Below are 25190 nucleotides of genomic sequence, written 5' to 3' on the forward strand. Positions count from 1 at the left end.
GTTGTGATGCCACTGTTTTACACTTATCAAAGGATGAGTTGTCCATGTATTTGGTGGGTGGACATCACAGTTGATCCCTTTCTTGAGGGATAGGTTTTGGCCATAGTACATCCTCTCTTGTAGGATGGGTTTGGGTAATAGTCCCATCACAGTTGTATCCCTTACGTCAGGGATGGGGTTGGGTTTTAGTCCCAGTTAGTGATCTCTACATGGGGGTTGAGCCATGGGTTAGTTCCCATACATACATTATTGAGGTGAACCTGATGTGCACAGTACTAAGGTACAACCCTACATAGGGTGTGTGTTATGGGTGCTAGCTCCTCACACAGTTTCATGAGTCGCTGTCCCATATCTTGTTAGTTCCCTTGCAGTTGGTATTGGAGTTGTGGGATGTTTTACCCTTTGTGTCACTCCACATATCATCTTTGGGATTGGTTGTGGGGTGTGTTATCCTATGTTACAAAGTATTACAATTGTACTTGTATTTCTGCAAGTTTACGCTTCATAATGTTTTTATCATTTTTCATGGGGGAGGATGGGCGATATTGATGCTCATATTTTTTGATGTCATATTTTGTCCATCTTTTCTTGATTGTACTGTTCACTCTCTTGTGATGTTTTGCTTAAAGTTGCATCCTTCAGTTACGAACATTACCGCTTTCTTGTGTATAGTTCTCTCCTTTAGAATTGTTATTTTTGTTTTCATTTAAAGGAAAGGGATAATGTTATATCCTCATTATTACATTTACATGTCATCAGCCTAGGTCCTCCTAGCTGCTCAGCCAGAGGGAGAGATGGTAACGGAATGTTGGTGTGACTGTGATGAATGGAATGCCTGGGTGCCTGTGTGGATAAGTGGTGACAGTTAGAGATGGGCTGAGCAGCTAGGCAGGCTGCTCCTGGTGGGGCTGATACATAGCTAGTACCTGACTAGAGCTGGCTGGACAAAGATTGATACTACCCTGAAATGGAACTAATAAAGAAGCCTTTAAATATACAACATGGCTACCAGTGTCTCTATGTACAGGGTACAACACACTCATATAGTATGGATACTCCGTTTGAGGTGCTGCAGACCTTAGCAACTTATTCAGCGGCAATTGACTCTAAATTAGACAACTTAAACTCAATGATATATAGAGTACAGAATGAAAACAGAATACGGGAAGAAACATGTCACTGCTCCTCTGTCATTGATAAGGTAGCTTCAATGCCTGTCATAATGCAAACAGTAGTCGGTGATTTAGAAAAAGAACTCATGGAGCTGAAAAACCCAAAAACAGATATTAGGAAACAGATGGCCCTAACAACTCTAACACAGCAAATGGGAGAGATGGAGAAGGGTATACCGACTGCAGAAGAATCACTGATCCCGCCTATCGAGGGACCACAAAAAGCCACAAGCCAGATGGAGCTTGAATGGGAGCTAAGTAAAATCTCTAAAAAATAACAAGAAACATTTGAAAAAACTCAACAGGAAAGAATGTCAGGACAAGAACCAATTAACGTTATGGCGGCCAGAGCGACAGCAAGTATATAAAATATTCAAAAGGGATAATATTATGAAGTTACAAAACTTGCCAATTAAGAAGGAGAGGTCAACCTCGACACAGAATGATACTCAATTAGCTTCCCCAGACATGGCATGAATGCCTGACAAAAGACATTGAGTCGATAATATCATGCACGCCGGACAACAAGGAAAAACTTTGACTTGCAGAGTTATCTCAAAGCTCACTATTTCAATCTAAGAGTCAAAGCATTGTGGATGTGACAGACCATAAGCAAACATTACATGACTATAGGCGAGCAGTAGTAGGGCCAGCACTGGAAAAGGAATCCCATCAAAGCTTAGACCAATATCCAGTTCATACATCAACAAACGGGGGAATGTAGCAAGGGTCCTAGTTGGTTTGACAAAGTCATAGGGATAAGCTCTGGATACAACTTAATGATTGGGGCATTCCGCAACCCTTATTGAAGGAAATCATTGGTCTCTATTCAAATACGTGGGTAAAGATAACACTTGCGTCCAAATGGGTCACCTAAGGGAGAATCTTTACAAACAAAGGACTGAAGCAAGGATGATAATTGGCCCTGCTACTTTTTAAAGGCCACCCAAGCTATGGAAGCGAAGGTTAATATCTTACGGTATAGTGATGACCTATTCTTTTGGATCTAACCGGAGGCAATTAGATCAACTCTTAAGATATTGCATGAGCAATGATATAAAAATTAACATGTCTGACATTTTGTTTCCTTTATTTTACTTTTACATTTATTTTCCATTTTTACATGGCCATCTGCCATAATGATAAACAAGTGTGCATTCAGTATTACACATGTGTATGTATCAACGGCCTCCTTGGAATTGGTTTCCTTTAAAAGAAAACCCAATGCAAGTGTTCCAGTCTTGCATGCCCATGCGTCTTGATGCATGTGTTTGTATGCAAATGGCAGAAAGCATTGACAAAGCCAATAGCTTGCCCTTTTTAAGCAGAGCTTTTGCAATGCTTGTTTTTATGCACATCTGAGATTAATTTACTTAACCAAAATTGTGACCTCTCCCTAGATTTCCTGATGCTCTTCATTTACACCACACATGGAATCTCTACAGCCTATCTGATGGGCTTCGGGACTCCGCGCATGCCCAGTGCATTCACAAGCACTTCAAAAAAACTGAAAAACAAGTAGAAAATATGGGACAAGTTCAAAAGGTTGCAGTTTTCTATAAACAAAAATGCCATAACAGTGTTTTAATACAATAACTTTAACACACCGGCCCATATATCACAGCTCCTACCCCAGACATCATGGTTATATCAATGGATGGCTCACAATCCTTTTAAATACTCCATAACCTCAGGGTCTCTAATAAAGGCAAAATACCACATTGAGGAACTTATTTATGAGAGGCTTGGGCCACCGGAGCATCACTTTTTCTGACGGTCCGGCGGCACAACCATCTCAACAATGTCTATGAGACCATGCAAAGCCATTTGCCTCATAGATATAGAATAAGAAAATGCAGTGCAAGTCACTGTGTTACCTTACTCTGTGCCAGGAAGGCATTCCTTTTTTCGCAGTGAGTTTTCATATGCAACACCGATGGATTTAGATGCTGCCCCAGATTTACTTAATTATGTAAACCTGGGGCAGTGCAAATTCTTAAGCCTCCTCAGAGCAGGCGTGTTTCTCCTTGTTTTTTCCTCTTTTCATGTGTGCTGCTTTTTGTCGCTCAGGATTGTATTTGTGCAGGAAGGTGCATGCAACACAGACACCCTTGCAACATGGTGCAAGGGTGCCTGCATTGGCACTTATTGGAGATAATCATTAAACCTGCAGACAAGGGCGGGTCATTGTGGTAATGGACAGAGAGTATTATGAAAGAGAAGTCCTTCAGCATTTATCAAATGATGAGATGTTTAGGAAACTAGGGGGCAACCCCACTTTATTAATAGGAGCTGAAATAAACAGATCCATTGAAAAAGGGTTTAATGGAGGGTGGATCACGGAAAAGGAGAAATAAGAATCCACACACTCCTGTAATATCCCTTAAATTCATAAAAATCCTTTGAATCCCCCAGGACGCCCTATAATTTCAGAAATGAACTAAATTCTGGAACCTTTAGCGAAATACGTGGATCTGTTCCTGAAACCCTTGTTCCAGGATATACCTAGCTACCTGAAAGGCACAACTGATGTAATTAACAAATTAGCCCAAATGTCATTTGATCCTGAAACAGGTATATTAGCTACATGTGACATCACAAGTCTATACACTAGCATTCCTCAAGATGCTGGACTTGAAGCTATGGAATGCTTTTTAGAAAAAGAGAAAGACCCCACTGTGTACCAACGTGGTTCATACTTGAACTGGCACAGATTTGTTCGAGACTGAACTTTTTTTGCTTTAACAGAACATTCTATATGCAAGTCAAAGAGACCACAATGGGATGTCCCTTTGCTCCTGAGTTGTCAGTCATGTTTATGGCCCAATATGAAGAGAGATGGGTCTACACAATAATACTTTTGAAAGTAACAACATGACATGGAAATGTATTATAGAAGACAATGTTTTGATACGGCGTGGTGAGGTAGAAAAATTTCACTTGTTTATTGAGTGCCTAAATTGCCACACAAATGACATCAAATTCACCACCCAGTGGAGTAAAGAGGGGATCAATTTTTTAGTTCTGACAGTTAAACATGAAGAGAAGGAAACCTATGCTATCCTATATACAAAAGAGACAAACAGAAATACCTTCCTCCATTATAAGAGTTACCAACAACGAGATCTCCTACAGTCAATTTTTACGTGTCTGCAGGAATTGCACAAAGAAAACAGATTACTTTGAAAATGCCAATAGGCTAATACAGAAATTGAAAGATCGAGGCTATCCATATAGATTACTACGTAGATCTATGAAAAGAGCTTAGCATGTACCGAGAGAGGCACTGGTAGAACAAAAGCGAAAACAATTGACAGACCGATTACTCTGTGTAACTACCTTTGGTGCTGTAACTTCAGAGGTAAAAAACATAATACGTACGCATTGGCGAATTGTATCTTTTTTGGACCCACACAGTGATATGCCCCTGTTTGCCCAAAAAAGGAATAAAAACCTCAGAGACAGATTAGTGCATTCCAAAATGGAGACCCAGGTTCCACAAAAGAATTGAAGATCCTTATTGGGTCTACCACCAGTATCTGCGCACCATAAGTGAGGCATGTGAGTCTACAATTGAAGGTACCACTTTCATGTAAAACAACATCCAACATAAAAAATTTGAAAATTGTCAATCCAAAAATGTGATTAATGGAATCTTGTGCCCATGTGGCAAGCACTATGTTGGTAAAACAAACCATGAAGTTCATCATCGAATTAGACAACATACGTCTTGCATTAGGTGTCGTAATCTGACTGCACTTTTGGTACAACATTTCCTAGAAATGAACCATAATGTGGTTGATTTAAAATGGACTGTTCCTAGAAAAGTCCAATTGACGAATGTGGATCTGAGTCATTAAGAGGCTTTGTTAATTATGAAACCATGTACTGCTGAAATGGATCTCAATTAATTATCTGAGGTAGAAAATGTCTTACAAGTATGACTGACTTGATGAGTGCCTAATGAAGTGACAGTAACCCGGATTAAGAAAAGGATCTAGGCGTCAAGATGGCGGTCGCACTCTAAGAGTGTCCGGACCCCCCATCCATCATCCGCCCTGCATCCGTCCTCAGCAGCTGTCATCGGTGCGAAGCCCCTGTGTTGCCGGACTCCCCTGGCTGCCCTGCACTCCCCGGTACCGCAGGTTGTCTCTCCGGGGCTGGGGAACACCTCCGCTGGCCCGATCCTTACTGGCAGCGAGGCTCACAAAATGGCGGCCCCCATCTGAACCAGCGAGGCACCCGGCACTGAGATCCCCGGCCGGCGACTCCCTGCTGCCTGAGCGGCTCCCCGCCCCCGCCGGGCGGGTTGAGCTGCTGGCGTGACCGGCTCCCTGCTGAGCCCACCTCACCAGATGAAAAAGACCTCCCCGGGGCCGCTGCACCTGGCCAGCCCGACACTGGCTGTGAGGCGCGGCGCCTGTGGCCCGCGGCGCCTACGCCGGCCCCCAGACATTCTGCTCCGGCCAACGGGGTGGTGGGTGGCTCCCGCGGGGCCGGCCCTGAGCTGCTGCGGCTCCGCTGCATCCATGGATCCCACCCTCATGGCCTGAAGTGACCAGGGGCTGCTGCGCGCCTTAAGAGGTGAGGAGAGGCTTGGGACTGGGTGGAGGGCTCCCCCTTGGCCTCGCCCCTGTGCTGCTTGAGCTGGATGGGAGACCTGGGGAGCCTGAGGTGAACTGACGCCAGAGACTGCCTTTCTGCCCGGCCGCTGCCTGGCCCCCCCCCCGGCGTCCTGCCCCCGGGTCCTGTGAAGGCATCTGGCTGACGGCCACATCTGGCCAACCGGGCGCCTGTCCCCCCCGGACCTGCCCCCCACGTGTTTGGAGGCCCTCGGGGCGCTGCGCCCTCCCCCCTCTGTTGATGCTGTGACTCCCATCCCGCGCCTGGGCGTTGGCTGTGTGGGGGACTTTGGTTGACACCGCGGTGCGTGGAGCATGTCAGAGGGGCCCTGCTTTGTTCCACTGGGGGGCCAGCCGAGACTGTTGACAGCCGTTGCCCCATCCTGCATGACTTCTGGGGGCTCCCTCACTTGATTTGGCCCTCGTTGAACGGGCGGCGGCACCTCCCCCTCCTCCCCCCTGCCTCCCTGCTCTTTGGATCTTGCTGCCTGCACCGCGGGGAGAGGCCTGGGGGACCGCAGCCTGCGGTGGGACTGCCACGCTACTACCGGATCCCGGGGGACTTGGGCCCCCTTTGGGAAGCCAGGAGGCTCGACCCTCTGGACTGGGTCCTCGGGATGGGACCATCCCCTAAGTGCCGACATCCGGCTTGCTGTGGCCATGGGCAGGGGGAAAACCACGCAGACTCCGGTCCCCCCGACCCAGTTGCGAATGGACCAGTTCACCAAACCGGACCAGGAATCCAGCGCCGGCCCCCCGCCTGCGCAAGGGGCTGATGGGGGGGATCTGTCCACAATCCTCCAGGCAAAAAGTACATCCCAGGCCTGCTTGGAAAACAAGATTGGGGAGGTGAGGGTGGATGTGGCCCTCATCCGACAGGACCTCCGAAACGCCACGGCGCGGATCACTACAGCGGAATCCCGTATCACCACGGTGGAGGATGACCTCACCACCCTCAAAACCCAAGTGGCCCATCTTCAGACGCTGACGTCGGAGCTCCATGGCAGGGCGGAGTACGCCGAAAATCGTGCACACAGAAACAACTTGCGCCATCTGGGATTTCCGGAGGGAGTGGAGAAGGGGTCCACTGCTGTTTTCCTCTAAACCTGGATCCGTTCCTGGATGCCTGCAGAGAAGCTTCCCCCCTGGTTTGCGGTAGAACGGGCCCACCACTCACTTGCGCCCAAGCCGCCTCCTGGGGGCCCGGCCCATCATTCTTCACATCTTCAATTTCCGAGACAGGGACGCCATCTTGGGGGCAGCCAGAGACCTAGGCCCACTGCTCTTTCAAAACTCTAAGATAATGATTTTCCCAGACTACTCTAGAGAGGTCCAATCCCAGCATAAGTCTTATGACGAGGTCAAGCAAAAGCTCAGGGCGCTGGGACTGCGGTATGGCCTCCTCTTCCCAGCTCGACTTAAGGTCCTTTTCCAGGGCAAGACCTTTTTCTTTGACAGCCCACAGGCAGCCTGGACTTGGCTTACCTGGGCGGGCCCTATCCCCAGTCCGGAGGCCTACGACCCAGCTAAACCTCGAGATGCCCAGGACACGGCGGCGCCGAACCGGATCCCGCATGCGAACCCGCCGCCAAGAGGGGGCCTCTCACTCGCCGGGGGGAAGGTCCCAGCGGCCCCCATCTCCGCTCACGGACCAGGGTGCCCCCTCCTCCGCTTTGTCCCCCTCCTTGATTGTCATGGATGGGGCCCCTGAGTCGGGCGCGGGCCTGCGGAAACAAGATCGGACTCGGACTTGTCCGGTAGCCCTGTGATCCATGGTTCTCCGGACGATGTGGAGGTCTGAACCAAAGTCAACTAATGCCTGCTCTTCGCTGGCCGGTTCCAGCCTGCCGGGTCCGCTCTGTCCAGCCACCTGAGCCTCGCTCACTACCTGGAGGGCTGCCCATCCATGGTGACCTCCCGTGGGGGGAATGCCCCGAACTGTATACGCTCTCCTAGTCTGTGCTCCTGCCCTTTATTCCTCTTCCTCTCTACACCACAACCTTTCTGTCTTCTGCGAGACTGACACTATTACCTTGACTCACACTCATCTTTGAAGATCTTTTGTCTAAAGCTGTTGGCATTTATCCTATAATATGGAGGGGGGTCCTCCTTAGCAAACTCTTGACTAGTGTTATTGCTCCCTACTAACCGTTTTAATTTAGTACCTTTCCCCTAGCGGGGTCTTTGTTTGATTGGAATTTGGGGCAACAGATGCTTCCTGTTTTGAAGTGTAGGGTGGGGGGAGTTGGGGGTACGGGTGGGTGGAGAGTCCGTTGACTCCCATTGGTTTGTTGTTTTCAGCCGCCTACGGGCCGCCTTCTGACTCAGCTCTGTTCGGCCGCTCCTCGGCCATTGTTGGTGCTACCTACGGGTGGCTGGTTGCAGCTCTCCTTTTTGGCGAAATGTGGTGGGTAGGTCCACGCCTGACAGGCAGCTCCTGTGGTCCAATACTTTGTTTTTTTCGGCCGCCTGCGGGCCGCCACAGGGGGCGGCTTTGGGTGGTCGCTCCCCCCCTTTTTTCCCCTCGGGCCTCCAGTGCTCCTGGTCCATTAACTGCCGTTGATTGGCTCCTCCTGGCGCCGCTGGCCCTCTCTCCCTGGGTGCGCTGCCCGGCGATCCTCCATCCCCCCACATCTTCTCCTCCCCTGATGGCCTACACGCTGATGAGATCCCTCCACATTGTCTCCTGGAATTTCAATGGTCTTCTGGACCGCATTAAACGCACTGCCATCCTCCGGGCGGCCCACCGCCACACGGCAGATGTCCTTCTTCTCCAAGAGACTGACCTCCTAGGCACGCAATGCAACTTCCTGGCCCGGTATGGTTTTGCGACGGTCTGGCACTCTGGGTTTACACGCGGGTCCCGAGGGGTGACAATCCTGCTCAGAAGAGGCCTTCCCTTTAACCTGACCAGGGCCGACACTGACCCACAGGGGCGTTATTTGGCGATATCGGGCATGGTGGATGGTTGCCCTCTAAATATCCTGAATCTTTACATCCCGCCCGCCCTCCTGCCCCCGACACTTCGATGCCTTACACGGGTTCTCTCCTCCCTTCCACAGGGCCTCACAGTGGTTGGGGGATGACTTTAACGCCGTCATGCAGCCTCAACGCGACACAACCGGGACTCCATCCGCGGTCCGGATTTCCTCTGCTGCTGCTCTATTGGGCTGGGCCTCGGCTCTGGGGCTCTGCGACGTGTGGCGGGTCTGGAATCCCCGCAAGGAGCAATATACCCACACATCAGCCTCCCACCATACCCATTTCCGTATCGACCTTCTCCTGCTTCTGGCCACTGACTGCCACCTGGTCCCTGGAGATGCTATTCTGCCCCGGGGACTGTCCGACCATTCCCCCGTCTCCCTCCGACTTGGCTCTTCCCCGATGGGCCCGCGTGCGGTCTGGCGTCTCAACGCTTGGTTCCTACAGGACCCCATACTGGTGGACTCGCTGGGACAGGAGCTAGGCCATTATTTCTCCACCAACGAGGGTTCAGTTCCCTCATCGGGGACCGTTTGGAAGCTGGCAAGGCCGTGATTCGTGGGGTGGCAAGGGGGCTTGTACATGCCAAATGTGCAGACCAAATGGCCCGGCTTGCAGAGCTGGAGTCCCGGGCTGCGTGGTTGGAGGCAGAGCAGTCTCTTGCTGGGCGAGCGGACCCCACCTGGCAGCTGGCGCTGGTTCGAGAGGAAATCCGCCAGATCTCGTTGGACTCGGCCCAAATGCTGTGGCGATCATCGGTGGCGAGGGTGTACGGCTGGGTGGACAAAAATGGCAAACTTCTCCATAACTTGGTCTCTTATCCCAAAGTTCATCGCATTATTCCAGAGGTCCTTGCACAAGACAGTACCCTCCAGGTGACCTCCGCGGCCATAGCCGGAACCTTTGCACACTTCTATATGCGCCTCTATGCGGCACGACCAGCAGATGCGCCCCTGACCACCCTGTTGGACGGGGCTAGTGCCCGGCTCCCCTCTCTCACACCTGACTCCGCGGAAGCCCTGGATCGCCCCTTTACCTTGGACGAAGTTCTGGAGGCCATCCCCCTCCTACACCCTGGCAAGACGCCTGGCCCTGACAGGTATCCACAGGAGTACTACGCAGCCTTCCGGGATATCCTGGCTCCCCGACTATTGGTCCTCTTCCAGCATGTGGCGGAGACCGGCTCTTTCCCCCCTGAGTCGGACCTGGCTACGATAGTGGTCATCCCTAAGACCCAGCCACCCTCCATGAGCTGTGCGGATTACCGCTTATCAACACTGAGATCAAGCTCTTTGCCATGATACTGGCCCAGAGGCTCAAGCCTCTCCTGCAAGATCTGGTCCATCCCGACCAGTGCGGGTTCATGCCGGCCAGGGGCACCCGTCATTGCATCCATCGCCTCCACCTGGCCCTGGCCCACTGTCCCCGCCTGTCCCTGTACCTGGCCCTTCTCTTCCTTGACTTCGAGAAGGCCTTTGACACGGTGAAGTAGGACTACCTGCAGGATGTGCTGAAGGCGATGGGCTTTGGCCCTTTGTTTTTCCGCCTCATCAGGGTCCTCTATGCCAACCCTAGGGCCCGGGTGCTTGTCAATGGGGAGCTCTCCGAGGCCTTTCCGATCTGTAGAGGTATGCGCCAGGGATGCACCCTCTCACCACTCCTGTTTGCGCTAGCAATGGAGCCCCTGGTAACGCTCATCCGGCGGGACCCCCTTGTCCAGGGGTGGGCCTGGAACGAGAGCCATGTAGATAAAATAGCCCTTTACGCTGATGACGTGCTTCTATATCTGGCGGACCCAGCGAGTTCGGGCCCCAGGTACTTGCAGATCCTCGCGGCCTTCGAAAGGTTCTCCGACTCAATGCGGCCAAATCCACATTGGTCCCGCTGCATCCCTCCAGGGAGTGCTATGACTGGCAGTCGACTATTCCCCTCAGGCATCACTCGGTTTAGTATCTTGGAATATGGGTGGCCCTCCTGCCGGAACTCGAGTGGGCGTTGAATATCACGCCCCTGGTTGTCCGGGTGAAGGCTGATCTTAAAAAATGGCAAACCCTTCCCCTCAACCCCCTAGGGAGAAGCGCACTTTGTAAAATGATGGTCCTCTCCCGCTTTCTTTACATTCTACAAAACATCTCCATCCCCCTCTCCCGCACTTGGTTCCGCGAACTTGATGGGACCCTGTCCCGATTCCTCTGGGGAGGCGGACGCCCGCATATATCCCTGGCGCACAGCCGCATCCCCCCCTTCGATGGGGGCTTAGGGGTGACCCACCTCTACCTCTACTACCTTGCCACTAAACTAATAGGTATCCACGACTGGTATGCGGGTGGCTGGTCCGACCCAGCATACGTCGTAGAGCTTGAGGCTACGGACTTTCCACAGATCCAAACGTTCCTATACGGCAACCCGGTGCCACAGACCATAGCGCCAATCAAGAGAACGGTCATCCTGGCCTGGCGTGCAGCCCTGCACCACGTGGGGTGGAACCGTAAACACACTCGTCAAACGCCGCTTTGGCATGGCACCTGGCTCCGGGAGGTTTCGTCCCTGAATGGATTTCGCCGTTGGGATCTGATTGGCATCTCGGTCCTCGGAGATGTCTGGGTGGGGGACCATATCCGTGCCTTTGCAGACCTACAGCAGCGCCATGCCCTTCCCCATGCCCAACACTTCCGGTAGCTGCAGCTGCGCCATGCCATTCACGCACATCTCCCCTCGCCGGTCTCCCTTCCAGAGTTCAGCCCGATGGAGGCCCAGGTGATGATGGGGAACCTGGGCAGGGGAGGAGAGTCCCGCATCTATCGCTCCCTAGTGAATAATGGCCCTGCGGCTTTAGATAAATTACGCGCTTGATGGGAGGACTGGGTGGGCCCCCTGGAGGAGGCAGATTGGAGAGATGCCCTTATGGCGCCCAGAACCCTGACCACGTCCTCCAGGCTACGCCTGGTGCAGATATACTACCTACATGCGGTCTACCTCACCCCAGAGCGACTCTTCCGTGCCCGCTTGCGACCCTCCCCTGGCTGCACGAAATGCGGCTCAACCCCCGCTGAATTTTACCACATGGTGTGGCTTTGCCCGGTGGTAGTGAGGTTCTGGAAGGGGTTGGAGCGGGAACTCACACAAACCCTGGATGGGAGGTTCCCCATGATCCACTGCGGATGCTGCTGGGGGTATTTGACGGCCTGGGTGGTTCCAGAATGGACAAGCGCCTATTGGGGACGGCAGTGGCTGTGGCCAAAAGAGACATAGCGATGCACTGGTGGCGTGCCGCAGCACCCACCGTGAAGGGGTGGAGGAGGGGGGTTGATTGGTGCGGCACCCACGAGGAGGCCCTGTTCGAAGCCCGAGGCTCTTCAGATTTATTCCACAAAATATGGGGGAAATGGTTCAACATGATTCCGCCATGATTGACTACTCATTTGTATAGCGCATGGTTACCCGGAGGCATCCCAGCGCTTCAGTGGCCAATTCATCCCCAATGATTTAGGGAAATAAGAGGGTTTTCAGCAAATTCCTAAATCTAAGATGGTTCTCCTCCATCCGAATAGAGTCAGGCAGGCTGTTCCAGAGTTTTGCTGACTGAACAGCAAAACGCCTGCCACCCATACGGCTTCTCCTTATTCTGGGAACTGCCAGAAGGTTCTGGATCTAAGGGTCCTGTTAGTTTGATAGGGACGAAACAAAGGTTGAATAAGATCAGGTCCTGTCTTGGTTAGGGCTTTGTGGACAATGGTCATAGCCTTAAATTCAATCCTTTGTTGTACCGGCAGACAGTGTAATTGCCGGAGCGCTGGTTTGGCTGAGGTTCTACGAGAGATCTGTAGAAGCATCCGGGCTGCACAGTTCTGTACGGTCTGTAGGACCCTAAGTGTCCCCTGTGGGGCCCCTTGTAGACTGTGTTGGAGTAGTCGAGGCGCGTTAAAATCAGGGCCTGGACTAATGTCCGCCTTGCTTCAAACGGGAGCAGCCCAATAATTTTCCTGAGTGATCTCATCAGGGCGTAGCAAATAGCTGCTACCTTCTGGGCTTGCACCAAAAAATTAAGCGCTGGGTCCAGCCACACTCCCAGACTCTTTGATTTTTTCTTTTGGGGGGGGGGGGCTGGCCCAGAGTATTAGGCTACCAGCCATCCAACGAGGAGGGTGCGTCATGCCCTAGCATCATAATCTCCGTCTTTGCTCCGTTAAGTTTTAGGAAAGAGTCATCCATCCACTCACGGACTCTGCTAAGGCAGGAAGAAAGTCTGTCATAGGTCGACATCTGCCCAGAGAGAGTGATGATAAGCTGAGTATCATCAGCGTAAGTCACTAGTTGCACCCCCCAAGGTAGCACCACCTCAGCCAATGGTCTCATATATATATTAAATAGGGTTGGGCTGAGGGATGAGCCCTGGGGAACGCCACAGTGTAGATGCATAGGAGGGGAAGAGATGTCGTCCTCAAATACCGAGAAAGTCCGCTCGGAGAGGAAGGATTGTAGCCACCTCAGTGCGGTCCCAGTGACACCTACATCATTCATCCTTTGGATCGGAATAGAATGGTTAACGGTGTCCAAGGCCGCACTGAGATCTAATAACAATATGGCTGCATAACTACCTCCATCAACAATCTTCCTTGCTTCCTCAACTACTGCAATAAGGGCAGTTGATGTGCCTTGTTTGCACCTGAATCCGGTCTGGGTTGGATGTAATAAGTTGTTGTTTTCTATATGGCTGGATATCAGGGAGTTTACATATTTTTCTGTAAGCCTGCTGATCATGGGCAGCAAGGAGATAGGGCGATAGTTGGCCCAATCATCAGGATTGAGATTGGGCTTCTTCAGTAACGCCTTTACTCTTGCCTGTTTCCAGTGGAGAGGGACTACCCCAGCTGACAGGGAGGTATTAATCACCTCCTGAATCACCGGGGCAACAGTGTCTGAGACCAGATTGAGGACAGTGGGGGGTGCTACATCAACCGGTGAACCTGATTTCAAGTTGCCCAAAAGCGACTCAACCTTCAGACAGTCAAGAGGGGGGAAAGTCTCAAGGAGGGTCACATCTGGACCTGGGGCCAGAGGTGGTGCCACCAGGAAGCCCCGGAATGTTGAATAGATATCTGCTATCTTTGAGGCAAAAAAGTTTGCTAACTCCCTGCAGCGTGTGTGAGCAAGAAGAGGGGTGGGGGTAGGAGGGGTAACTAAGGACTTAAATATTTTGAAGATTTCCCTGGAGGAGCTGGAGGCAGAGGACATTTTTTCTTGATAGTAATTGGACTGAGTAATTTTGATAGCTTTTTTATAATTACGTAGCGCAGTCCTGTAACTATTTTTACTGGCTTCAAGGTAGTCTTTCCTCCAAATCCTCTCTGTCTGCTTGCAAAGCTGTTTAAGGGTTCTGCGCTCTGGAGTGTACCAGGATTTTTTATTCGCCCCGCTACGATGGGAGAGTTCAGCCTTAGGTAGAACCACGTCCAATGATACCTCTAGCCAATGATTATAGCGATCCTTTGCTTCTGAGGGGTCATTACTAGGTTCAGGTAGAGATTCTAAAAGGTTGAGAATCCATTTCTCCTTTGATAGTTTGGACCATGCTCGACTAGTTTTCTTTGAAAAACAGGCCTGGCCTGTCTGTTCCTGGCGAGTAAGGGAAAAGGACAGGAGGGTATGGTCAGACCAAGGAATTAAGGTGGATTTTGTGAACTCGAGCGTGCTTAGGTTAGTGTAACAGTGATCCAGCGTATGTCCTGCTTTGTGTGTAGGACCTTTGATAATTTGTTTAATTTGGACCGTGTCTAACGCAGTCAGCAAACTCTGAGATACTGGAGTGTCGGATTTATCTAGCTGGATATTAAAATCTCCTAATACCGTGAAATTAGGAGCATTACAGGACAAATTAATAACAGAGCTTAGCAGCTCTTCACAAAATTGTCCGATCGCCCCCGGAGGCCTGTATACCAAAAGCCCCGAAAGCGAGTATATTGGGGAGAGAGTAACTGAGAACGTCAGTTCAGATTCTTGATGTATCGAATGTTTTATGTTCCGCCGTTATTGTAAAGCAGGATGAGCTGCTGGACTGGAATGGACTTACCTTGCCTATATGTCTTATTGATTCAGATCCACTGTATATGTTGATTCATGAGCTGCAACCAATGAATTTCTTTTGCTGTTTTACATACTCAATAAAGTTGATTATCAAAAAAAAAGAAAAGGATCTATTTCTGGGACTACACAAGACGGTCCTTAAACTGGACAAATGAGTCCACTTTTGAGTTAACTGGTTTCCCTAGTGTAAATTCATGTACTGCCTGTAATACCAACATTTTCTAGAAAAAATCTTTTCCTTCGGGTTCCCATTCCCCACCCCTTTTTTAAATCAATCTTTCACATAATCGATCTATGTGAATAAATTAAAGCCTAGGCTAGTCAATCCATGCCTTTTCCACTTAGTTGTTCCTTGATATATGTGACTAAAATATAGGCTTAGCATAAGCTATTCCAGTTAAACATATCTTTCCTAACTACATCTCCAACAATTACCCGGCCAAGCATGGGAGCGTTAGACTTTAAACACGTTATTTTACCCGGAAGCGTCAGCGTGGTTCACATGCATGACCTCTTGGGGTTCCTCTTGATCCGCGATGTCAGTGGGAGTTCCTGAATACTGCTTTAAAAGTAAGTGCAACAAAATGACCATATGTCCATAAATAGAGGAAACAAAACTATCTTTGACTTCTTTTGACCTTTTCCGAGTTTTCATTCTTATAGAAACAGACCGCCCCTTGATTTTGGCTGGTTTGGGTTGCCCCCACAACACAAGTGGTTATTTCTACTGTTCAGTACGGAATGTTGATGAGTAAGTCTTTAATAGAATGGTGGACTTCGTTATTATACTTTCTTTGGAAATATTTTACAGTGTTTTTAATCAGACCATGCACGTACTAGATGCAAGCTTTTGTTGTTTCATGATGGTTGCTCTGGTTGGTGACAAGCAATTCAACATTTCTTATAAAGAAGCAACATTTTTTGGGGGCTACAAATAGTAAATGGGTGATTAATCACAGCATGAGTCTAAAAAACTACTTGAACAGATATATCTTTTATTTTTAGATTGAGCGAGAGTTCTTCTCGCCCTGACGATGACCTTCTAAAGGATAGTATATGCCCCACTACTCCATGAGGTCGAAACGCATTGGCAATATCTTGGGGATTTACCAGGAGAACCTTCACAGCATATAAACATGTACTCAGGATATGCTCTGTTCAATATTCATGTACATATAAAGAACTAATAACTCATAGTGGAAGAAACAAAAAGGGATCATGGAATTTATTCTTTATATTTTCGGTCACGGCCGCAACCCTGTGGAACTCCCTTCCGATTAGTCTTCGATTCGAACCAACCTACTTGAAATTCCGTAAACTCCTGAAGACGCACCTGTTCCCACAAGACCTATAATATCACCTTTCGCCCCCCTGGTTCCCTTCAGTTATCCTTGTACGCTAGCGCTGGGACGCTCCCGGGCAGCCATGCGCTTTAGAAATCCTTTTTCATTTCATTCATTCATCCCCATGTGACAATAAGGGGCAAGAATTCTTTGGGTGTGAGTTATTCCGGACTTAATGACAATAACTCACTGAGTTTTGAATAATAACTTTCCTTCTTCTTTTTGTGTTATGTTGTGTTTTGGTTTGTGTTGACCCATGTAACCTCATGATTTTCTTGTGTATATATTTGTATTGTTTGTACCAAATGGATATGACCATCACTAAAATATAAAAAACTAGGATTAAGTGAATTCATGAAATATGATATGAGATAAATACTCAGACACACTAGATGCATGTGGTGTTGTGTCTTTCAGTTAATGTTGATTATTGACCAAGTGGGGTACTTTGTTTGTTTTATGCACTAGTGGGCCTGTAGCATTCACTGTGCCACCCACTTAACTGGTACTTTAAACATGTATCAGGCCTGATATTGCAGCCTGTGTGTGCAGTTTACACTACAATGCCGACTTGGCAAAATTGCCAGGCCAAAACTTTCTGTTTTAATACATAAAAGTCACACCTAGGGGAGACTCTAAAAAGCCCATATGGCAGGGTGCAATGTATTTAAAAGTTGGACATGAACTTTTATATTTTACACGTCCTGCTAGTAATTTACAGTCACAATTCTAAAGATCCCACTTTTAGAAAGTTGTAACACCCTTGCCCCAATCATTTAGTGCCTGCAGCCTGTATCCTCGGTGAAATGACTAGGTGTATCTGGCAGATGGTTTTCATGTATTGATCCGAGACAGTGAGACAAAGGGGGAATAGATGTTGGTGGGATGGGCCATCTCTGACTTTATAGGGAGGCGGAACTGGCACCTACCAGACTTGCACATCACAAAGACTCTGCCTCAGTACACTCACAAAGGGTTTCACACTAGTCTTTTGTGCCCCCAGACATGCTGGGGCCGCTGGGCTGGGAGGGAAAAAATCCAGACACCTCAGTGGGGGTGGAGGCCGCTAGAGTCCTGGACCCTAGGAAGTGGGCCTGAATGTGCTCTGCCAGCCCAGCTGTGGTCTGTTGGGCAGAACCAATTCTGCGCAACACATCCAGTACTCTGGATCTCACAGCTCAAAGCTCCTCAGAACCGCTGCTGCTCAATGCATCTCCAAAGCAGGATTTTGCATTTCAAGCCTTTGTCTACGGCATCCTCAATTACAATGCAGGACCTTGAATCCCAAGCCTCATCAACTGCTTAATCAGAGCCACTGCTGTGCAATGTATCGCCGAAGCAGCACTTTGCATTGCACTGGCAGCTCATTGGAACCGCAGATGCTTGACGCATCCTCAAAACGGGATCTCACAATGCTCTGCAACCAGGATTTAGGGTGCTTTGTTCAGCAGGACTAACTGGGTCCCTTTATCTGGCCCACACGCCATTGCAGTCACCCTGAACTTGTGACTTTGTCCTGATCTGGCACGACCAGATAAACACAGTTGGCGCTTTGTGCTTTTAAGCACTATTTTCAACTATATTTTTGTAATTGATTATCTATGTTTCTCCAAATTGGATTTTTGTTGTTTATTTTTCCAAATTGGTGTGGTATTTTTCTTCTGTTGTGTTTTCACTTTATTGCTGTTTGAAGTGCTGCGTAACTACTATAAACTTTGCCTCTTAAGTTACGTCTGACTGATTTTGTGCTAAGCTACCAGAGGGTTAAGCACAAGTTAATTTGGGGTTTGTTTTTGACTTCACCCTGACAAGAATTGTGGTTGCTGCTTGAGTAGGGTTTCACCCCCCTTAACCAGTGCCCCAATTTCCTACATACTTAATTCTAGTTGTTTGTCTTCTAACACTAACCGTGTGGAATTTAGAGTCTAACCAGCCTGTTTCTCCCACTGAATGTAACTGGGTAGCGACGTAGTGCACTAGTGCATAATTCCAAAATAAGACTTCTGCAGTTAGAGCTTGAAATTGTAGCTTACCTTGACAAACAATCTCAATCACAAATAAATCCTCCTCACAAATAGCATTATTGATGCAACATTGAAAGTCAAAGCTTGTTGAGGGAATTTTCACAATTCATTGGTTGAAATCAAGTATTTTTCAGCTTAATTCCCTTCCCCTGTCTTGTATATATTTTTCTGAGCAAACAGTGACCTTCAGCTCTGCTGAGTAAGAGAAATGGATTAGGACATGGAACAGGAGAAGAACTGAGAGGCAAAGATAATGAAAGATAATGGCCTAGAGAGAGACGTAGGAAGAAGAGGAAGAAGGGAGGTAGAGATAGAAGTGAGGCAGAGAAACATGTGACATAGGAAAGGATGTTAAGTTAAAGAAAGAAAAGTGAGGTAGAGATGTAAGTTAAAGAAAGAAAGGTGAGGTAGAGATGTACGTTAAAAAAGAAAGGTGAAGTAAACAGAAAGAAAGATACAAAGAGGTAGAAAGAGTAAGAGGTAGAAAAAGAAAAAGAAAGGCAGAGAGATAGGTACGACTTTAGGGTGAGGTAGTGAGAGTGAGAGATAGGGAAAAGAAAATGTAGAAAGAGGAAGATAAGTGGGGTACAAAGGGTGATTTAAGTAAATACAGTGATGAGGTAGAACGAGAAGTAGAATTATACAGGTAAATCAGCAGGCTACTTAGAGAATTAGAGAGAGATTAAAAGCAGAAAGGAAGGGGTGAAAAAAGAGAAGTGCAATATGGGAAGTGAGGTATAGAAAGATAGGCTGAGTAAAGAAAATGGTGAGACAGAGAAAAGGGTAGAGCAAGAAAGTTAATGGGCAGAAAGGGAGATGTTTTGTAGAAAGGATGAGATGAAGAAGAGACACAGAGGTGAGGTAGATAAAGATAGCTGGGTTGATACAGACGTTGAAAGAGGAGGGTTTAGAGAGCTAGAGAGAGTGACAAGATAAATACAGAAAGCTCAGGTACAGAAATGAATAAAAAGATAGAAGTAGAGAGAGATAGGGGTGAGGTGGAGATGGTGATTTAAAATAGAGAAGGGGCACAGAGAGATACGAGAGGGGGTGGCAATGACTAGAAAAGGAGGTAGAGTTACAGAAAGAGCGGGGAGAAGGAGTAACATAAGATGGAAACAGGAGTGAGGTACAGAGAGAGAGGGGTATAGATCGACACAGAGCTTTGTAGAGCGATACAAGCAATGATGTCCTTTATCATGGCTTTACTATACAAATGTTTTGTACCAAAAAGTGTCTACTACCATCATAAGACACCTACAAAGAATCCAGCAGCAAAAAGACTTCTAAATGTATGCCTACAAGATCCCCTTTCCTGAAGCCTCCCTGTTACAAAATCCACCTTTAAAATTAGTTGCCTTAGTCACAAGGGTATAAACGAGGAAGGGCAAGTTTTCCAACAAACTAAGCTCAAGAGATGCTCCTAGAAAAGAAATCTGCATTTTAGATTACCAGTACAACCAACTTGAAGCTTCCAAAGTCTAAAGATCATTACCTACCACTCTGCTACCCCCAGAAAACTGAAGCTATGTCATGAACAGTCTGACGAAGACACTCCTGCTCCAAAATAGTAAAGCCCCACTCTAAACAAACAATAAAGCATGACTCCATAATCACCAAACTAGCAAGATCTTGTATGTCAGAAGTAACTGTTCAATTGTCACAAACTAATACAGCGCGTGGAAAACTAATCAAGTGACCATAGACTTTGATTTTTCACACTACTTAGGCAAAATGTCTGATAGATGTCAGGCACTAGCGCTCCCCCCATTTCAATCGGAATTTACCAAAAATGAACATGGGGTCCCTCAGGGGTCCTCAATCAGCCCCATACTGTTTAACTAATACATGCGGCGGCTCCTGGATGTCATTAAAATCCATAATATCATTATGGTTAATTACGCCGATGACACCCAGCTTATCGTGTCCCTGGACGGCGACCATGCGGACTCCCAGGAAACTTATCATGCGTGCATGCGAGAAATGGTGAATTGGTTGAGGGACAATTTGTTACAATTTAATAATGAGAAAACAGAGATTCTGCACTGTAGGGTGGGTAGTGTTCCACCAGTATTACCAGCTGACTTTTAGCCCATACCCACAGTTGTTCCTTTGGTACCAGTGAGCACAGTACGCGATCTGGGGGTCAGCTTTAATGAGAAGCCGAATTTGGAATCCCACGTCAACAAACTGGTGGGAGGCTGTTATACTCTTATCCGGGTACTCCCTAAAGTGCTACCACTTCTGCAAGCCCAGGCAAGAATCACAGTAGTTACGATCATTATTTTGAGTCGCCTGGATTACTGCAATGCCTTGCTCCCAGAGTCTCCTGGATACCTGATTGCAAGGCTCCTGAGTATCCAGGCGGCATCAGCGAAGCTTGCACTGACAAGGGCACGTCGCACATCCACAACCCAGGCATTGGCAGAGCTGCACTGGCTCCCGGTGACTCAGAGGTTTCTGTTCAAAATCCTCTGTGTAGTGTTTAAGGCTCTTCATGGACTGGGGCCTAAACTGCTTCAGGGCAGGTTTATATGGTATGAATCTGCACGCAACCTCCGCTCTTCGACTGCTAATCTTGTCAGGATTCCTAGTACAAAGAGAGCAAATCTGGGGGCAAGAGCATATGGCGTGGCAGCTGCCCGCCTTTGGAATTGTCTTCCTTTGGAAATAAGGAGAATACAGGACCTGATGATGTTCCGTAGGAAAGTCAAGACGTGGCTCTTCCCTAAAGTATGATTTTCTGGTTTAGCCCTGTGGCTTCACCCGTCAGCTTTTTCCGGTGTCTTAGCGCCAGGATAACCGGAGGGTTACAGTGCGCTCTATAAATGGTAAAAATAAATTAATTAATTAATTAATTACTAAACTAACCCAATATCCACCCTCTAACCTGTCTTTAAAGCCAGTAGCCAGGTTTAAATTCCATTAACATTTCACACATGGAATCAGCTCATACTGTAGAAATCTGCATGTGAAGACTGTATTGTTTGCAAGACACTAAATCAAAAGCTGTCAGAGAGCGCTAACCTTGTAGTCTAGTTCTAACGAAGTGGTGCACTCTTTCATCTCTCACTGCCTCCACCAATGACCACATGCAACAAGAACATGAAAGCCAGTTGTAGAAACGTGGAGGGAATGAGAAAACAAAGACATAGGGCACCACCACACTGACTCATCACTTTGGCTCTGCAGGTCAAAGTGGGCATCTAAAGGCAATAGGCGATATATTGTAGGGTTCCATTTAGAGCTGGAAGACAAGTTACTCCACCACAAATGTGGCATAGTACTCTGTCCATCAACCTGATGATATGTACGCTCTATTAAGAGTCGGAGAGAAAGTCATATTTCTGCAGCAGACAGCCCGCTAACCTATCAGTCGCTATCGGTAAAAGTACATTCCTGCCTCAGCTCCAATAGGGTAGATGGCCAAACGTACCTCATTTTGGTTCAGAACCCACACACAAAAAAAGAGAAAGATTATTCCCTCACCTTGGAAGAAAACTCCCAGGGTGTCAGTGTCATTCATTTTTTTGTGTTTCAAAAACAAACTCCCATTGTGTTTGCTGAGTGGTCATAGGAAACATGGCAGCTGCTCTGCAAACTTACAGTGCCTTCAGATGAACTGCCATGGTGGTGGCTACTCTGAAAGCATAGGGATCTCCGCTAGGCAGGTGGAGATCTCTCAACTTTATTGAGGGCAAGCTGCTCTTCAAAACTCTGAATAAGCCTCTTAGTAACCAGCCATGAATGTCCTGCATCTCAATGTAAAAGTAAAAAGATATGCCTATGTGTATCTGTGTGTGACCAACTCTCTGGGGCATATGCTCAAGAACGTGTGATAACCATCGCAAAAGTAACTTAATGCAACTCCCAACATCGCAGTCTATTGCGGGCAAATTACGCCATGTTAACTAAGCATTATCAACACGGGGGTACCATGCATTAGTCACCAGATAACGCGTCAAACGTACGCATTAAAACCAACGCCACGCCTCAAAAATGCGAAACGCGAACGCAAAAAATCCTGCGATGAGGCCAATCGAGGTACAAAAATCTGCAGGCATGAAAATCCAAAGTGTCTGGCGGGAAATAGCACTATTACAGCTACAAAAACAACACACCAGAAACAATCTAAAGTGCTTAGCCACATGGATGCACCCGACCAAGTGCAGAGGCCGACGCGAACCCCACAAGCCCCACAGACCACCAGCAAGGAACAACGGGGTCGGGGAAGGCCAAGGAGAAGAGGGAGAGGTAGACGGGGTGCAGTCCGCAGCAAAACCAGATCTGCATCATGGAGGTGACGGAACACAACCATCAACTGACCCACAATTACACCACCAGGAATGCAGTTGGAGTGTCGAGGTGGACAATGGAGTCGCCCAAGAGGCACTAAGGAGCTGCCAATAGGAAGGCAGCAATGGCGACAAAAGGTGGGAGTCCTGCGCCAAAGGAGGAGCTGGAGGAAACGGAGGCCACAGTCAACAGTGTGGAGACGGTGAAAGGAGTTGGGAGTCCGGACAGAGCTCGATAGGACCTGACACAACAACAACAGGGTGACTAACGACCAGGGACTGGGGGACATGGGCACAATGGCACAAATGTGCAGCGATGTGTAACACACTGCACACCCACAATGACCCTGGATCATGTCCCTCATCCCCGTGGCGCACTGCAGCACACACACATAGCAAGAACAGCACATCCACATTGATGACTATGTGGTACAACGTTCAACCCCGACACTGCAGAACAGAGGGCACAACTGCTCCGCCCACACGCAGAAAGAGGCCTACTACATCTGACAGAGATGGAAACTATGAAATGGAAATGTACGCGTACAACCTCACATCCGTCATGTAGTCCAAATGTACACTGTGCCGCATCTAAATCCATCACCTCCAAAACAGTCACAATATACATTGTCATACAGTCTGCATGTAAACAAGAACAATGCTCCAACACACATGTCAACACAATGTCAACATGCATCTCCCCTTCCCAATGCAGAGGGACACACAACACCTCCAGCAGAGCAGATCAGACAACTCATCAGTGTTGCCGGAGAGGACCACCACACCTTCTAAAATGACGCCCTACAACAGCCCATGGAGATCCTAGGCAACCCACTCCCAGGGCCAGGACAGCCAGGCTGCTTAGAGGAGAACCCAGCCCCTGCAACAGACCACACAGCATGAAGCACCCACAAGCACGGCATGCCCATAACACTTCACTGACCCACACATGGCAGCCCAATGCCAGGTGTCAGAACGCCAAAAGGAGTTGTGCGTACAGGTGCAGGTGTGGTCCGAGCCCATGGAAGGTGAACTAGATCACATACGTGGGTGTCCATTACCCTTCAGGGACCACCTACGCCCCACAAAGGATACCATCACTGTCATAGAGACACATGCAGATGCACATTTCCAGTACAGAACCACGCCCAGGGCCAAGCACATATCAGTCACACACTCACATTGGCTCTGCGTACGACGGCCCAGTCCACTCCCCTTACGAATTGAGTGGGTGACGACAAAGCTACTTGTCCAAGCACTAACTCGCTGCCTGCAGTGACATGTCTGCGTCCGCTGTACACAGCACAATGTAATGTGGTAAGGCTCAGGGCCCTCATGCATACAACAAGACCAAAGGGACACACGCAGATATTATTTTGAACTGGCCACAGACACGTGCGCCTGGCCCCTTTATTGGCAGGGCTACATGTACAGTGACGCCTGTGCTGGATGTGTGTGGGGTGATTGTGAGCCAGCCTGCATGGAGTGCTTGGTGCCGGCAACAACTTGAACAGTGGACACCAGTGCAATGGAAACAGACAGCACCTGCATAACAGAGTCAACTGCTGAGCAACATGGAGGGAGCCGGAGCAAGTTCAGAGGACATCCAACATACAAACAGAAGTATCCGTGAGTTTCAGTGCGCTGAGGTTGGGGCACTAGAGCTGAGCAAGCTCATATGCTGAAAATGTCTAGGATAGTGTCCCTCCTGGACATTCCTGATGCAGCTGAAGAGGGGGGGGGGGGGTTGTCACGCCTGCATCATCTTCACCATCATCGTCCCAGGTCTCCCACAGTGCCTGAGGTGACATTGCTGCGTGAGCTCTCCATAGCACATAAGCAAAACAGTAATGGAAGATGATTCCTGGTGCACTGAGTTAGTGGCACCCGGTAGTGCTGAGCAAGGGATCGGCCAGATGATGGCATCCACGACAGGTGTGTGCAACTCCGTCAGTCTGTCAGTACCACCATATTGTCTCTGGCAGATGGTGGTTGGAGGTGGTCCTGGCGATGGTGGTGTGTGTCTCCTGCGGTGATGCCACATCCGGGCCGGTCTGGATTGATATGATGTGTGAGCCCTGGTGGGCCGCATTTGTGGCTGGAGGCAGCGGACAGCGCAGGACCATAGACACATGGCGTTGATGACCCCAAGACCATCGCCTCGGAGGCCATCCAAAATCTCTGACGAAGGGGTCCCAGACCTGAACAGCACAGAGTTAGTGGGCCCCGGATGCAAAGCGGCCGGCACAGGCACTCTGCCACAGGACGGTGACTTGCGGTCCTCTGAGGTAGGGCCACGCAGACTGAGCGGTTCCTTATCGGGGTCCAAGGTGATTGTGGTGGAGGGTTGCGGTGAACAGTGGAAGATGTCCTACAGGGCATAATGCAGCAGTCTGATCTTTTCCGGAAACAGCAAATGGGGGAGTGGAAAGCGGTAGCCTCATTGCCACCACCAATTCGGTATCAGCTACATGAGGATGAAAACTATCCCCTAGTCCATAGACTCAGGCGCCACCAATGTACGATCAGAGAGTGTCCATGAATGTCGGGGACCAGACTTAGTGGCACTGGGGCTGAGGGGGATGCAGTTTGTGATGATGCCGGTACACTCATATGAACTCCGCCTTTGCCTAATCAAGACTGTGTGACCTACTGGACCGCAGTGTAG

Source organism: Lissotriton helveticus, chromosome 2_2 (genome assembly GCF_964261635.1).
Source record: "Lissotriton helveticus chromosome 2_2, aLisHel1.1, whole genome shotgun sequence".
In the NCBI taxonomy this organism is placed as follows: domain Eukaryota; kingdom Metazoa; phylum Chordata; class Amphibia; order Caudata; family Salamandridae; genus Lissotriton; species Lissotriton helveticus.